Source organism: Octodon degus, unplaced genomic scaffold, assembly GCF_000260255.1.
Source record: "Octodon degus isolate 3935 unplaced genomic scaffold, OctDeg1.0 scaffold00005, whole genome shotgun sequence".
In the NCBI taxonomy this organism is placed as follows: Eukaryota; Metazoa; Chordata; class Mammalia; order Rodentia; family Octodontidae; genus Octodon; species Octodon degus.
This window is the reverse complement of record NW_004524581.1, coordinates 23,648,319-23,665,992: the sequence shown is the minus strand read 5'-3', so window position 1 is coordinate 23,665,992 and position 17,674 is coordinate 23,648,319. Positions and strand designations below refer to the sequence as shown.

The following is a 17,674-nucleotide window of genomic DNA, read 5'->3' as shown; positions in this document are numbered from 1 at the left end:
TTTGTTTTGAGACAGGACATCACTGTGTAGTTCAGGCTGGCCTTGGGCTTACTATGTAGCCCAGGCTGGCCTTGAACTTGCAGTGATCCTCCTGCCTCCACCTCCTGGACACCTTTAGTAGCACCACACTTGCCTACAACTAGAATTAATGATAACTTTATTATTTTCTGTACAATATTTATTCTCCTGGTTATTAGCCGATGACTTTTTGTATTGGCTAAAACAATGTTATGGTGCCCGTCTTGTTTTGATCTCACTGGTAACTTTATGATTTATATCAAGATGGGATCCCTTCCCCAAAAAAACCCTTATGCCTTCAAAACTGGGGCTTTGGGGAGATGGTTGGGTCATGGGGGTGTGATACTTAACAATGGATTAGCCCACTGAAGAGTATCAACAAATACGAGGACGTTGGGAGGCAGAGCCTTGGAGGGAGTGGGTCGCCAGGGAACGGATGGGGTGGCCTTGGGAGGGTGTATCGCCTCCTCCTCCCTTGATCCCTCTCTGCCTCATGCCGCCATCTAGGTGCTGTTTTTCCTCAGTCATGCCCCACCGTCATGCCACCCTGCCTTGGAGCAGCTGTGGAGCAGAACCTCTACAAACTGTGAGCTAAAATAAATCTTTCCTCCTTGCAGTGATGGGTGTTGGAAATTCTGCCCTGGTGAGGAGAGAAGTAAATAAGACACAGACCTTTAGTGTCACCATTAGTGTAATGCCATGGGCTGTACCAACTGCATCTTCCTTATCATATTAAAAGAATGGTCAATATATATATATATATATATATATATATATATATATATATATATGTAAAAATTAAAAAATTCATTGATTGAATACATTTTAGATCAATGATGTCATATCAGGCATCCAGCAGGTTGGGAGTTACAATATTTCCCTTGTATCATTTGGAGGCCCTCTATTTTTTTATTTTTATTTATTTATTTTTTGGTGGAACCGGGGATCGAACTCAGGCCCTTGTGCTTGCCAGGGAAGCACTTATTTCACTGAGCCATCTCCCCAGCCCAATGATGTCATATATTTTTTACTTAATCAATGTATGTGAATCAATTTGGTTATGGCAGAACAGTCACACGCTTTATTTTTTTATTAGAATATGTTATAATACATAATTATCTTCACTATATATATATACATATATACATATATATCTGAAACTCTTAAGCAGTTTTACTCCCCTCCCCTTTCATATACTTTACTATTTAAATCTACTTGCTAGAATTTTATCTAAAATTTTTGCATTCCTAAATTAGCCTGGTGGAGAGACTCCCTTTGGGGACCTGCCAGCTTTGATATCAAGGTCATGTTGGCTTGAAAGAACCATCTGGAAGTTTTCTATCTTTTGTCTAAATCTTCGAACAGTTTATATAATATGGGAATTATCTGCTTAAGAGTTTAAGGGATTGCCAGGCCCTGTCTTGTTATGAAGTATTCCACCTGGCAAAGGGGCATGTGGGTGTCCCTGTGCGGACACGGCCATGTCTGTATATGTTTAAAAAGACATGTGAGATGCTCATCTCTAGTGAAACAGCTTTGCAATAATTTGCTGCCTTCTTTTCCCCATAAAAAGGGAGTAAATGCCTGAGAAGCTAAAGAGTTATGAAGAAACCATTCCTGGACTTTGGTTCCTTTTTTGGAGGCTAGGAGGTGGTCAGGCGATGTCCAAGTTGTACCATCTAAATTTCACTGAAGGTACCAAGTTCAGGAGCCACAACTTTAACACTGACATATGGAGACCAGCGGTGCAGCCCTAGCTCACCTCTAGATCTGTGTGAGGGTCTTCTAACACTCCAGTCACTTGGACACCTCAGCTTTAGACATCTTCCCCTCTTCCACAGTAATAAAAACTCATCCCACTAAGCTGTTCTCTACGCCAGGGCTCCAGGGGGCCAAAAGAGAACCGCAAACAAAGACTTTGAGCTGTTGTGGACTCACTGTTTAAGTCCCTTCAAATTCGTAGGTTAGCATTCCGACCTCTGACTGGAATATTAGGAGCTGGGGGATGATTAGGTTTAGATGTCCTCATGAGGGTAGGGTTCCACAGTAGGTCTAGTGCCCCTCTGAGGTGAGGAAGAGACATCAGCGCTTCCTGTCTTCAAGGAAGAGGTCAGGGGATCAGGGGTAAGATGACCACTCACGTGCTATGGAAAGGGGCCTCAGGGTGAAACTTTTCAGGCTGGGCCTCTTGGTCTTTCCACCTTCTAGAACTGTGTAGACGAAATTCCCATTGCCTAAGGCCCTCCTCCCCCAAGCCTGTGGCATTACATGATGGCAGTGCAAACTGACTAAGGCGAGAATGTTCTGATAACATCTGTCAAATACAGCCCTGCCAGTCTCAGTTTTCTGGGGAGTGAGAGACTCCTGGAAAGAGGCAAGGCGGAGACTGAACAACTTAAGACTAAGCATCTGCTAAAACACCCAAGAACTGTCTCATATGAGCTCAGTCCTCAGTGATCCAGGAAATAGGACAAGGCCTGCAGATTCGAATGTGCCACAGAGGGCCTGCTCTTTTCTCGAAGGGACGGCGGCTCTGGCTTATGTCCTTGTTCACAAAGGACCCGGGGACCGCTGGTTAGGATCAGCGCAGCTCTGCCAGTCAACCATTGCAACAGTCCGGCAGGAACACAAGGGCCTCAAACCCTGGCCTTGGCTCCGGGACCCCATGACTTTATCAGGATCCCTCACAGACGGGCAGTCTGTCTCTCTTCCCAGGAACAAGGACAAAGGAGTCTCTGTCACCCCAGTCAGTTGTCTGACCCAGAAGTTTAGTCCCTGGCTACAAGGCAAAGTATGACCATGGCAAAGTCAGGCCGACCAGTGCACCCGAGCAGACACTGTACAGTTCTGAAAGCAGCGGCGGCAGCAGGCAGCCCGCTAGGGACCTCTGTAATGACGCCAAAAGCCACCTGAAAAGACATCCTATCTGGGCAGCTCTAAGATGCAACTTTGCTATACACATTAACACCTATGACTCTGACGTGTGGGGTGCTTGGTCTGGGAGCACCCCCGCTTTCTGGGGCTCTCAGACCCAACCCAGCATCAGCGCAGGCGCATGCGCGCTGCTGCCCCGCACAGGCCCACAGACAGCCGAAGGCTAAATCAAATCGAAGGGATTTGTCATTTACAGGGTGAAAATGGGCAGGAAGGAAAGCTGTTGGCACACGCCTTTTAATTTGAACTATTTAGGTATAGTGAGAACCTCTTCCTTCCTGCTGGTAGAAAATTCAACTAACAATTCTGTTAACAACTGGTGGGTAAATGGTTCTTTCTCTACAAAATGAACTGGATTTATTGAGGTTTGCCTTCAAATGAATTCTCCCCCAATTTTAACCTTTAAATCCAATCAAAAGGCATATTTTCCCTAACAGCTGCATGTTACACACGTAACTCCCCACTTGCAGCTGCTTCTCCACACCTCTGATGCATGGGGACAGGGACATGCTGCTACCCTGATGCCATTTTCAGAGGTGACATCAGAAAAATAAGGGCAGGGTGGTAACAGTCTTTTCTTTTTGAGACAGGGTTTCACTATGCAGTCAAGGCTGGCCTTGTACTCTCAGAGATCCTCTTGCCTCAGCCTCCCGAGTGTTGGGATTACAGGCGTGGGCCACCATGCTGGGCCAGTAAATTAACCTTAAACCTGAGTGTTTTTAATCCAAAGACTTAGATTTTGTTTCCTTCCTACGCTTGTTGGCATTCAAGGACATTTCAACTAAGAATACAATAATTCATTGCCATAAAATGTCAAAATCCCTCTTTTCCAGGGATTACAACTACTTTTAACTTAATGGTATGCGACTGAAGCTTTTCTTTATTTAGGTTTTTCCCCCAAATGAATTCTAATATAAAACACTTCAGTGAAAAGAATAAATCCATAAATATTTTAATACACTTATTTACCTCACCCCTAACACAGCTAATCAGTGGCAGACAATATATTTGTTCTGAAGAGAGTTAATTTCCCAGATTAAACATGCACGTAAACACATAAAGCTGACAGTAGTTTGAGATATATGACACTAATAAAGGGAACATTTATGGGGCCAGCCACCAGGCTAGGCACTTTATTGGATTACCTCAGTTAATCCTCACAGCAAACCTATAAAGTAGGCGCTATTCTTATTCCCATTTTATAGGCATGACAATAAATGAGGAGCCTCATTACTGTAATTTAATCTCCACCAACACAGAATTCAAGTTTGGTGTTTACTCGGGCTATAAAAAGGTCGAATAAACAAATTAGAAATTAAAGAGGACCGCTGAAGGCATCGTTAACTTATTAGAAGATTGTGTGTCCTAAGAGCTTCCGCCAAACACGCGCCGGTTACTTCCTAACTGTGACGCTCTGGGAAGATTCTGCGAGACACTGACGATTCAGACTTCCACTCTGGAGGAGTGGGTTCCGCTCAGCAGCACCCCCAAGATTAGTCCAAGTAGTAACTAGGCTCTCAGCACCAGCCCCTTCTCCGTAGGAGCCCCCTCCCAGAGTTGTGTACCCCACTGCGTACCCCTGGCCTCCCCTTTCTCACGCAGAAGCCAGTCTGAGGGAGAACCGACCCAGGCAAGCCGCAGGGGAGACGAGGGCACCTGGGCGGTTCAGGCTCGATCACCCACCGAGGCCCTTCTGCCTGCGCTCCACGGCTGCACGAGCTCAAGAACGTCCTGTGCTCTCCGAGAGCCTTCGGCTTTGCTGTTCTGGTTCCGTGCCTCAAGGAATCCAAAACGATAAACCGGAAGCAAGAGCCTGCCTGGTGTGAAACAGACTGAAATCTTAACCCAGAAGGTGATGCCACTGGGTGTGGGGTGATGAAGTGGTAAAGGGGAAGCAGGGTTAGCATTCTTATAAAAGAAGCCTGAGGGCCCGCCAAATAGCTTAGCGGACTAAAGCGCCTGCTTAGGCAGAGAGCAGCGACCGGCCGGGGTTCAATCCCTGGACCCCGCCTCCTGGGCGCGCTGAGACGACCATTGAGACTGGGTGTGGTGGCACATGCCTGTAATCCCACCACTTGGGAGGCTGAAAACAGGAGAATCACTACGAGTCCAATCTACGTTGTGAAACCCTGTAGAGACCCTATAATATATATGAGGCCTGAGAGGCGAGGTAGCTCAATGGTCTAAAGCGTCTGCTTAGGCAAGCTTAGGCAAAGTGTAGGGACCGTGGTTACATCCCTGGCACCACATGCTGCGCCAGCCCTGCCCCCAGGATGGAGTGAGCCAGCTACACACACACACACACACACACACACACACACACACACAAGAGGCCTGAAAGGCAGGCATGGAGGCACATACCTGTAATCCCAGCACTCAGGAGGCTGAGGCAGGAGGATCACCAGGAGTTCAAGGTCAGCTGCACTACTTAGCAAGACCTTGTCTCAAAAAAATCCCAAAACAAAACAAAAAGAAGAGGCCATCGAGAGAAGTTCCTGGCTCCTTCTGCTATGAGGACTCAGTAAGAGGCCTGCATCCCTGAGGATGGCCTCGACGTGCCAGCTCCAGACCCTGGGTACACGTCACTTGCATGGCATGCTCAGCTCTGCCCACCTGAAGCCATCCGAAGCCCTTCCTGGCACCCTCCCAATTCTTCTCAGCTGTCCTGAATGTTTGGGAGGCCAGATGTCACCAGCTTTCAAACCACTTCAGTGAACAATTGTGTGGGTGTAGGCAAGCCGCTGACCTTGTCTCTAAGCAGGTGGGTTTGGGGGGGTCCCTTGCAGCCAACAGTCTGTCACTGACCTCTACCTGTGGAGCTCACGCAGTCAAATGCAAAGGCAACTTGCCCCACTCTGTAACTGGGCCTCTCTTCCTTTTGGGGTACATACAGTAACCCACCCCTGTCACTGCCAGTTGGGATGTTCAACCCCCTGAGCTTGTTTCTCCCAGCCTGACCTACAGCAGAATAAAGTCGCTTTGGAGCCAGAAGCAGCAGTGTGTGCCGGTCATCGCAGCGCTCTGGGAGACAGAGGCAGGAAAATTGCTCTGGGGGCTACTTAGTGAGACCCCGTCTCAAAATAAAAAGTAAGAAGGGCCAGATTGGGCTACAAAGCAAGAGCCTGTAGGAAGAAAGAGAGAGAGAGAGAGAGAGAGAGAGAGAGAGAGAGAGAGAGAGAGAGAGAGAGAGAGACAGGGCATGTGCTGAGCCCTCCCCTTCCTTGCCATCCCCTCTGTCACTAAGAGTGTGCGAAAGAGCTGCTGCTTGCTGCACCAGGGTTCACAGCTGAAGAAAATACTTCAAATCCCAGGCCCACATAAAGATACGGACTCCTTCTCTCGGGCACCTGTGTGGCACATGGTAGAGAAAGCTCAACTGTATGCCCATTTCCTAGAAAGGCAAACTGAGCTCAGAGTGGCTCACAGGGCAGGAGGCGACAGACACACTAGGAAGCCCCGGGGCCAGCAGGAGCTCCGCACGTAGGAACAGGGCCTGGCCAGCTCTGCACGCTCCCAGGGCCTCCCTGCCGCGCTCTACAGACACCCAGCCCTTTCCAGTTCCTTCTCAACACACGGGGGCTCTGTCCTGCAATGGCCTTCATGTTCTTTGTTGTTGTTGTTTTGGGACAAGATCTCGCTGTATAGCCCAGGCTGGCCTCAGCCCTCCTGCCCCAGCCTCCTGAGTGCTGGGATTATAGGACGATCATAGGCTACCACCTCTGGCTATGGATTCTTAACTATTTCCAACAGCTCTGCGGAGAGAGAAAAGGCAGGATGTCCTCTGCCCATCCTGAGGACACTGAATAACCAGCCATGTGCAGGTAGGTCGAGGGAAAAGTTTCCAGAAATCCAGGGTGTCCAGGCCCCAAGCAGCCCTCTTCCCCTTCTTGTTCATTTTCTAAACTCCAGGGTCTGGCCACGGCCATACCACCCTGAACGCGCCGGATCTCGTCTGCTAAACCCCAGGGTCAAAGAAACAGTGCTCACCCCTTTGCCACACACCGCTCTGACGCCAAGAACCCCAGAGACGCTGCCTGTTGCAGGAGGTGAGAGCGGTGCGCTCAGGGCCGGGCCGCTGTGGTGCCTTCCTCCTTTGGCATCCTCCGGAGCCGGGGCCTGCGGGAGAGACCCAGTGAGACTTGGTGACACAGGGAAACCGGAGGGACAGTCTGAGAGGACTGCCTGGGAAGGCCCCAGCCCAGGCCACCCCAAGAAGGCCCTGAATCTGAGCAATCAGGGCTCTCTTCATCCCGCTCACCCTGCACCTGACCCACCAGCAAATGCTCTCAGCTCTTGCTTCAAGCTGCCACCATTAGGCCTGCGCCTCTTCCACTGGGGTCCCGCTAGCGGCGCCCCACGCATTACTGCAGTAACCTAACCTCCACCTTCCCCTTTTTGAGTGCAGTGGGCCAAACTGGTCTCCCCAAAACTCTATGCTGAGGCCCTAACTCCTAGGATCCCACAAGGGATGGACATGGGGTCACTGCAGATGTGGTGGCTTCATATGAGGGTGGGGACTGGGGTCCCCATAAAATGAGGACAGATGTGTGAGGGGGACACTACCAAAAAGCTGTCTTCCTGCCACATGCCAAGGGATATAGTCTTAGTCCTTCGGTCCTCACAGGCAGAGCACCCAGCGACACCTTGATCACCTTCCAGTCACTTGTCCTGCAATCCAGAGAGAGCAGTATCCCAGTTCCTCGGCTCCCTCACACTCCCAAGCTCCAAGCCAGCCACAGTGCCAGCTGCAGGTGTAGACCGCAGATCCCTGGGGAACATGGACAACTGTGCCGAGGATGCCTGCACCTGTCCCTGGCTCCCCAGGGCCTCCATGGTCACCATGCTTGCTCCACAGAACAAGTCTGGTGTCCAGGTGACAGAACTGAAAAGGATTTTCAGAAAATACAGAGAACTAGGACATGGAGGGAGGAACACAGCCTCCTTCCCTTGCAGGAGGTGAAGGGTCTGACAGCTTCTTCATGTTTTAATTCTTATCTTTGTTAGTCCAGGTTTGAGGCACATAATGGTCACATTCATCGAGGGAACTGGCACATGTACATAACACACTGATAGTCTTTCTATGTCCCCTTCCCCTCCCCCACTTCTTGGTTCCCTTCGCACTTGAGGAAGAGCTATGTCCTTACTTCCTGTAACAGTGGCACCTCGGTTTACAAACTTAATTCATTTCCCCTCCAGTCAACCCTGAACCTAACCGTTGAATTTGATTCTTGTCCAATTGGGTTTGCAACTAGTTATGGAAAGAATTAAGTTCATGAACCATGGTACCAATGTATCTTTTTTTTTTGGTTCCCTATTTAAAAAAAAAAAAAAAAAACCACATGATATTAAGCTTGTGTGTCTAATTTATTTCACTTAACATTATGGATTTGAGGTGTATCCACTTTCGTACAGTGACTCAAGATTATCCTTCTTTATGACAGAGAAATACGCCATTGTGTGTAAATATCACCCACTATCTGCTGATGGACATGTAGACCACTTCTAAGATCAAGCTAAGATGAGCTGTGCTGCTAAGAGCTGTGCCTTAGTCGGGGGCAGGCGATCAGCTGAACCAAGTGTTCCCTCATCCCCACCAAGTGTTCCCTGATCCAGGGGCTCAGCATCCTTGCTCAGCCCTCCTTTCACACATGATCAAGGAGAGAGAGAGAGACAGCCCGATTTCCTTCTTCAGGGAAAGGCTTGTCATGGGAGAGACTTGGCTCAGTGGGAGGCCTCATGGTGACCCTAAGAGTCAGGACTGGGTACTGGAAGTGAGAAAAAATAACCCCATTTCCGGGAACTCAGATCTGATCATCTTGGACTACCACTCAACTAATATGGGGTTCCCAGGGCTGCAGGGAGATGCCGACTGAGAAATCAAGTTGTACCCACACCAGGGGCCAAAGAGGCAGCGAGTGCTCGTGACTAAGGTCACAGGCCCTGAGAGCCCGGGATGGAGCCTTGACTTTGCCCCTCAGCAGCTGTTTAGCTTGGGGCTGCTCTCCTGACCTCTGGGTCTGGCTCTACAAGGACTGATACAAGGCCTAAATAAAATCGGAAGTGAGTAAAAAGATCCTGCCCAGCCTTGGCATTATATAAGGGCGAGGTCATGGCCCTTTCTTCCCTCCTTCCAGCCTGCAGACCTCCACTCCCAGCTCTCTTGGGCCTCACTAAGGGGGATGAGTCCAGAAGGGAGAGCTTGCGTGAGACAGTTTACAAAGACGCAAGACAAATGGCAGCAAGGGGCTGAGGCAGGAGGATCTCGCGGTTGAAGCCAGTCTGGGCTACATAGTGAGACCCAAAACCTAAAAACCCCCAGTGGGTCAGCAATGGAACAGAGAGGCCAAGCATGGCTGGTGTGAGGGAAGCCTGGACCCCAGGCCCTGCCCAACAGGAAGTCGGTGACAAACTTGGAAAGCATCCCCACAGTAGGCCACACTCTGGCCTCCGGGTGGGGTGACATGAGCCACACCGTGTGCACTGTGTGTCCTCCAAAGCTACTATGTGTTACCTGTCCCATTCTGTCTTGGGCACCAAGGACAGGGGACTCTCAACAGCTATGGAGGCCAGGGTGACAAGGCGCAGAGGGTTCCTTACCAGCTGAGAGGCCTCAGACAGAAAGAGGAAGTGACGCATAGAGGTCCCCTGGGTCCTGCTTCCCTCTCTGCGGTGGTGGCCCCAGTCCCTCCGCACTCCGTGGGGTGACCTCAGCCTCCGGCTGTCTCCCCCGCCCCCCGACTCTTCCCCCACCCAGTATTAATAGCACTTGTATAGTTCACACTAGGACAGCACTTAGTTGACTTTTTTTTTTTTTCAGTTGACTTATTTCTGAGAGTAGCCATCTAGGGACATAGATGTCACCAACTTGAGGGGAAATTAAAAGTCCTTTCTTGGGGCCACCATTTCCCGGGCACCTGTGGACTGAGATGGTAGATGGATGCCAGAAGTACTTACTAATGAATAGACAACATCAAGCTAGGCATGGGGGGTGCAGGCCTCTGGGAGGCTGAGGCAGGAAGACCCACTAGTTTGATCTCAGCCAGGGTAACCTAGGAACTCACAGTGAGACACTGTTTCAGAGTAAAAAAATGAAAAGGGCTGGGAATCTGCTCAGTGGAAATGCCCTGGGTTCAATCCCCCACGCCACACAACTAACTAACCAACTAAATAAATAACATCAACACCATCCCTACTCCCCCTCCACTCCCGAGCAGGTCCTGTCCCACTTGTTCTGACCCCAGCCCAAGCAAAGACAGGTGCAGCCCTGAGGCCCGCACCCCCAGCTCCTGAGCCCCAGCACGGCCCACCCCCACTCGCAGTGGTTTCCCCGCTCCCTCTCCAAGTCAGGTTCCTTTTTAAAGAAAATGACTCATTTAGGGAGAGAAGAAAACCAAAAACTTCAATGGTAGAGATAAAAGGGCACCAAGCCTCTTTTAAACTCCTCCCACTGCAGGCAGAGCTGAGATCCGATAAGCCTCCCTCGACCCTGCTCATGGGAGCTTACGGTATCCTCCTCGATGCTTCTAGCAAAACACTTCCAGTAACGCTAGCTCTCTTAATGTCTGCGTCTTGGAGGGGAGGGGGAGGGAGGCTGCAGGCGGCAGCTCTGCAAAAACCAGGGAAAGAGAAATTCAAGATTAAAGCTCAGGCCTGCAAGTGGGTCACAAAATGATGTGATGCTCTTCTCCGTTTATGACTCTGATTTATTGAGGCAGGATGTTGCTATTAGGTTATGAGCCTGGCGAAAATTAGGGGGAGTTTCTCATTTAAAAAAAGAAAGACTTCTTGGTATGTGAGGTGTTTATAATCTTTGTGCGCAGTATTTACCACGAATACAATTACATAATACAGGACACAGAGTTGTTGGAGCAACTGCAAAGCCTAAATAAAACCAGGCTAAAATAAGCCATCAGGATGATTCAATCTCAGGGATTCTCAATGTTGGCTGAATTAAAAAAAAAAAAAAAAAAAATTCCCAGGTTCTACTCCCAAAAACTCAGACACATTTGGTCTAGAGAGGAGTTTGGATTTTTAAAAAAAAAATTTTTTTTTTTTTTAATTTCCCAATGATTTGAATACACATTGAGCTGGGGAAAATAGCTCAGTGGTATAAATGCCTGCTTGGCAAGCACAAGGTCCTGGGTTCAATCCCTGGTACCCCCCCCAAAAAAAAAAGAAAGAAAGAAAAAAAGTATTGAATGAGCGTTGAGGGCTGAGGACCATTGATCTACAGATCAGAAAAATGAAAATCGAGGAGGGCCAGAAGCAGTGGTGGGTACTTGTGATCCAGCGCTTCAGGAGGCTGAGGCAGGAAGGTTGCAGTCCTGCCTGGGCAACTTAATAAGATGCTGTTGAAGCAGAGAAAGAAAGAAAGAAAGAAAGAAAGAAAGAAAGAAAGAAAGAAAGAAAGAAAGGAAGGAGGGAGGGATAGGACTGTGGGCCTGGGTTCAATCCATAATACGAAAAAGAATTTTTTTAAAAAAGAAGGCAGATCAGGGTGTAGCTCAGTGCTAGAACATTAACATAGCACAAGCAGGCCCCTGGGTTTGATTCCCAGCACTGTAATAATAATTGTAAGTAAATATGTAAATTAAATAAAGGAGCAGCCCAAGATTGCAGTCAGAAACAAAACAGGAACCAAGTCTGACACTGACAACTCCTAGTCCAGTTCTACAGTTTTGCTCCGATTTCTGGTATAAATTTCTTTTTTCTTTCTTTCTTTCTTTCTTTCTTTCTTTCTTTCTTTCTTTCTTTCTTTCTTTTAAATACAAAGGAAGGGGACTAACAAGAGTTACCATCTTTTGGGTGGTCAAGTAAAGGTATTTCATAAATACCTACTAGTACTAGCACTGGCTCTTTTTTTATTGTTTTCATATATATATATATATATATATATATATATTTTTTTTTTTTAAATTTTATTTTAAAGAGTAGTACCAGCTCTTTAGCTCAACCGCTCTCCTGTTCTCTCCCTGACCCCCCACCCAGGAGCTAAAAGCTGAATCCCCATCACTCACCTGCTCCTTCTGACCAATCCAACCAAAACCGGGCCTCGCATTTCTCTACCTCCTCGCTTCCCTAACTCGGCAGACCCTGGTTTGTACAGGCGCCTCTTCTACCCACAAACTGCTTCCCGGTGCCTCTAAGCCCACCCTTTGCCTGCCTCACGCCCAGCTCACAGCAATATCTGTATAAGTTATGACCACGAATATTCACAACTTACCACCACGAGCGAGAGCACTGTGCTCCTCCACACCTCCCTAATTTTTTTTTTTTTTTTTTTTTTTTTTGCGGAACCGGAGATTGAACTCAGGCCCTTGCGCTTGCCAGGGAAGCGCTTATTCCACTGAGCCATCTCCTTGGCTCCACATCTCCCTAATGGAAGGCACCCCGGCAACTATAAAGGGGGCTCCCTCAGAATTAGGTGATAGGCAGCAGCAGCAGTGAGGAGGGGTCTCTTTGATACTTCTGTTTGAATTTCAGGGCAAGCCTGTATTTTCTTAAGTGGCCAAAACACACACCAGCAGGTTGCACGTGTCTTGTTGCTTGCGCTCTATAAATACAGATTCTCTGGGATGTTTCTGGGCCCATATTCAAGCTGTAAGTGCTCCTTGTCTGGCGAGGTTGCAGGGGACACTCATGTCATTCCCCTGTCCTCTTCATCATCTTTATTACTTTACTCAGGTAACAAAGGGACCAAGTGAGTCTATCACCTAAAGTGAAGCCTCAGATGACACCTGAAACTGCCGTAGTCCTGGAAAGCAAAGGCCCAGGCTGCAGATGAGGCAGGATCCTGTCCCCCTCAGGTAACTGGGGGCTTCCCCAGCTGGCCCTCTTGGTCTCTGTATCCACGTGGGCCTCTGACCCTAAGCCATTCCTGAAGAGATGTGGAAGAGACGTCCTGGCACAGGGTCAAGCCTTGTCTCCTTGGTCGTGGTCCCCGAAGCTACTCGAACCCTCAGTGGTCTCCTGGGTGTCTCCCGGATTCCTGCTGGCTCCGCCTGAGCAGTGGCCCCCACCACCCCTGTGAGTCCCTGAGAAGAATAGTACCCCCAAAAGAGCAGGGGAACTCACAGGGTGAGGTCAGCAGCCCAGACTCTCTTCAGATGGGGGATACACCACCCTGGGATTCTCCCAAGTCCCAGGGTCCCCTACTGTTTCCCAAGACAAAGTGGTGAGGAGGCTGATTCTGAGGGCGAGAATGGAGCTCAAACTCAGAGCCTGGGGCTGGAGGCTGCGTGTAGGGGCGGGAGGGGGGATTAGAGGAAACTGCATTCGGGACACCAGAGAGGGAAATCCAGAGACGCACATGACCAGCAGGAGCCACCAGGGCCCCCAAGAGCCTGGGAGCAGCTCTCAGGCTCCGTCCTCGCCTCCTTCAACTGCTTCCTCTCCAGCACTGCCTGCACCCAGAGGATGTAGCCCAACGGGAGTGGGCAGGAAAACAGGAATAGAGAAAATAGAGAGGAAAAATAGGAATAGAGAACCAAGAAATGAGATTGAGCAACCTCACACCAAGGCAGGTGGCTGGGGGCCTCTTAGAAGCGGCCTAAGGTGACCCCTGGGGAGGAACAACATGAAGTGAAGCCCCTCCTTGACCTCATCTCCAAAGGTGAAGGATGTTTGCCAACTATCCAAACTGCTGGGAACGCCCAGGCAAAGCTAGGTCTGACCCCAGTGCATCTGTGGCCTGCGTGAGGCCTGCCTGCATTGGGTGTTTTGTCACTGGGAGTAGAGCCCAGGGCCTCCTGCCTGCTAGGCGAATGTTGAACCCCATCACAGCCTGGAGCCTGTCACATGGCCCCTGGCCCTGAGAAGGAAGCTTCTGACTATCCTGGCCTCCCAAGTGCCCGCCTCCACTGCACCTGTTTAGCCACAGCCAAGCCCATGCATTTAGGGAGTCTTTGCTTCTGTGGGTTTAGCAGGATGCGTGCCTGTCTTCCTACCCCAAACGCGCCCGGAAGTCCCCGCCTGGCTCCCACCCAGTGCTCCTTCCATTCCCTTCTCCAGACTCCTCTTCCCTGTTGGCTCAGAGAGCTTTAGATGGCTCTCGGACCCACCCACCAGCTTGTACTCAAGGCTGCTCTGCAGCGATGCCTCCTTGGGACCTCAGAGTGGCAGTGGCTGCCCCCTCCCCGCCGGGCCGCCCCACACAGTTCCCTTTACCTCTGGCTCCGTACACCCTTTCCTCCCATCTCTTCTGTGAAACATGAGTTCAAAGAAAACTTGAGACCCAAAATCTGCACTGGGAGCTATAGGGGGCTAGCAATGCACACTCAGAAGAGCTGGGTGATGTGGGGGCACAGGAAGGTCATCTGCCCCGGCCAATGGCCCAGGGAACAATGTGGGAGGCGGGAGTGGCTGGAGAGGGTTGGGGAGGAAGTGAGACCTGTGCTGGCCTCCACCCACCGCAGGTTCAGTTGGGTCAAGTGCAGGGGAAGTGGAGAGAGCACCCCTAGCCAGGAGCCAGGGGCCAGCACTCGGGCACTGGGCACAGGGTGGGCGGGTGCTGCAGGAACACCCATGTTCCCCTCTCCCTCAAGTCCCCATCGCCAGGACGCTGATGGTGGCTGTCTGCGGGGTTCCTGTAGGGACGTAAAGAGGAGGCGGGTGAAGCACTGTCATATTTCAGGGCCCGACATCACCAAACGCTACCTGTCCTTGCTACAGTCAAAACTACCCGGTGTCTATCTGGCCAGGGCCAGGGCCCTTTCTTCTTTATGACAGCCATGATGTCAGGAAGCGAGCCCTAAGAGGGTATGAGCAGCCTTGTGCCTAGGCACAGGCTGGGGAGGTCACCAAGTGTCCCTGAATGCTCTGCCCTCTGCCCTTCTGGGACCACGTACACATCACTAGGCTTCCCACTGGGTATGGCCAAAGGGAGACCCCCACTCTCCTCTTCCCAGCTGGGGACAGCTTACCAGGGGCTGTGTCCCTTCTTCATCGGAGCGGCTGGCAGGGCCCCACTGCCCCAACTCTGGGGCTCCCTCTGGGGTAATGGCTTCCCACTGGTGCCACCTGGGTGCCTGGAGTCCTGATGGCTGCTCTAGCCCTGCCCACACTTCTGTAAGTGGTCCCACCTTCAAGTTTCTCTAGGTGGACCCTTTGCACATGTCCGGCGTTTCCTGCTGGGGTGACTTCCACCCATCCAGCTGTGTTCTACCCTCCCCCCTTCTCCTCCCAGGAGCAGAAAGGGAATGGCAGCAACTGAGGCCAGAGTCCCCACAAGCTCTGCCCAAGAGCCACATGCGACTCCATACCTCTGGGCAGCTGCTGGCACCCAGGAGCTGTAGGATACAGCCCCTCTTCTAGCCCCAGGGGAGCATCGGGGCATCTCAGTCCCTTCACACCCAGGCCTTGGACAGCCCTAGAGTGCACAAGAGCCAGGCTCTGCGCCAGGATCCGGACAGCTGAGATCTTGGGTGGGGGGTGCAGATAAGAGGGGGAGGAGAGCCAGGTCTACACTGACTGAGAAAGAAACCCTGCAATCCACAGGATTTGCCAGGAATGGACACTCGTGGGGTAGCTCGGTTTGTCTCCATCCTCCAGGTTGACAGGAAGTTCTGAGACCTGGCCCCTTGCACCTAGGCATCGGGTGCCAGCACACCTCTCCCCACCCTCGGGTCACAAATGCTGTCCCTCCAGAGCTCCTCTTCCTGCTGTCCTGTTTGTGCTGATTTAACTGCTGCCCTCTCCTCTCCTTGCAGGGCCACATACTGCAGTTCAAATGCACTTATTAGGCACTGACTGTGTACGGCTACGGGGCCAGGTCTGAGAGGCCTAGAGACTATAGAGACCTCAGGATCCAGGGCTGCAAAGACAATGCATGCAGAAGGCGAACTATGACAAGGGAACACTTTCCAAGAGTGAACCGTGAACCACATAGGAAGGCCAGGGAAAGAGGAAGAGGCGGCAAACGGCACAAGGGGGGCGGGGGTGCAGGAGGGGGCTGAGCCCAAAGAGCAGCACAGAGCCAGCCAGGGGCTCTGTCTCCAACTGGGTCCCCTGAGTCAAGACCGAGGCAGATTCCAGGGAGTGGAGCAGAAACCAAGACAGGCCAGATTCCCCCCAGCACCCTCCCACAGAGTGAGGCCAGGAGGGGTCACACTGCTATCACCTCCCCGGCTCAGGTCCCCCAGAGGGCACAGAAAGGGGTCTGGCTTCCCTGGTGCCCCAGAGCCACTGAGAACAGGCCCACCCCGAGAAAGAAAAACCCTTCCTGCATGCCCGCACTTACTTGGAATTCTAAAATTAAACCCTCCTCCCTCTCCCTGAAAACCATCTCCTCTTAGAGCTGATAGGCAAACGCCTCAGGAGAGGCCACGTCCCGCAGCCCATGTACACTGAGCCGGGGCTTCTGGGGACCTTCCCTGGGAAAAGGTGCTGTGAGCTCGTGGGCCACCAGAGAGGAGACGGGGTGGGGGTGGGGTGTGTGTAGGGGGAGCTGGTCCTGCAGCAACCCCACCCACACCACGAGGGCAGGGGGGACCTGAGCCCCTCAACCACTTTTCCTTTCCAGTACTGTGGTTTCTTTTTTTTTTTGAAACTGGAAATCCAATTCACACACTGTAAACTCCACAAGTTACCAATGTCTGGCACAGTCACGAAGCAACATAAGCATCTCTACTAGGTAATTTCAGAACAATTTCCATCATCATAAGGAAAACACAGAGCCATTGGCAACCGCTCCTCATTCCCTAATTCCCCTGGTAACCACTTTCGGTCTGCATGGATTTGCCCTTTCTGGACATTTCAGATACACGGAACTAAAGACCATGTGGCCTGGCTTCTTTTACCTGGCCCAATGTTGTCACACATTTGTAATATGCATGTGTGCCAAATCCCTTTTCATGATTAAATAATATTCTACTAAAACGGATATACAGTGTTTGCCTTATCCAACAGAAGACTTTTAAAGAGCAAAACAAATGTTGCCCCTCTCCCTAAAAGAGCCCCCCAGTATCCTCCACAATGCTCAGAGAACACAAGATGCACAATCACCTTTCCCTTCTACCAGTGCCCATGGATACTGTCCAAACAAGCCTGGGCAGGTGACTTTCCGAACAGTGGCTCAGGGCGGCTGTCCTGAATCACACAGAGCACATCAAACTCCTCCTCCAGAGGGAATTTTTAAAGACCCTGAAAATGTGTCTTGCGCAGTTCTTCTGACCCAGCTAGTCAGGAGCACAAATTGCAAGCCTCCACTTACAGGGCCTCAGGGGACAGTCGCTGTCTTGAGAGTCTTAAATAATTTTTAAACAAGGGGCCCCACCCATCACAAAGCTGATTCCGAGCAAGAGGTGAGAGTGTGGGAAGGGCGGAGGACCTGACCATCTTCTCAAAGCCAGCTGCCAGCCACTGGGCAAGAGCAGGGAGTCCATGACCGGGGGAGGGTGCAGAGAAGAGGGGGAGCGGAGCCAGGTCTACACTGACACTGAAAACCCAACTTCCAAACTGCCGAGACCACATCTTCCTACCCTGGCTGATAAGGCCTCTTTGAAACAGCTGGACGAGCTGAGCACTGATGTGATAGATCGAGGCAACAAAGACTGTAAAGCGCAGGACTCAAACTAAAACTCATTTGATCTTGTGATCACTTACAGGTTAAGGCCAAGAAGAGAAAGACCAAAAGAAAAGAAAAGAAAGAAAGAAAACCCACATTAACTAAACTAAGTGGCACTGAGAAAAATTTTTAAACATTTCCTTTAAAAAAAAAAAAAAA

At 50.6% G+C, this 17,674-nt stretch overlaps 1 protein-coding gene across 1 annotated transcript in view; it reads right to left on the bottom strand.

Moving 5' to 3' along the window:
- Trerf1 (transcriptional regulating factor 1) overlaps window positions 1-17,674 on the bottom strand; it is a 196,693-nt gene that overhangs the window by 114,062 nt on the left and 64,957 nt on the right. Inside the window, exon 3 of the mRNA XM_023721274.1 lies at window positions 6,940-7,068. The gene's annotated coding sequence lies outside the window, so the exon portion shown is untranslated. The remainder of the gene's footprint in view (window positions 1-6,939; window positions 7,069-17,674) is intronic.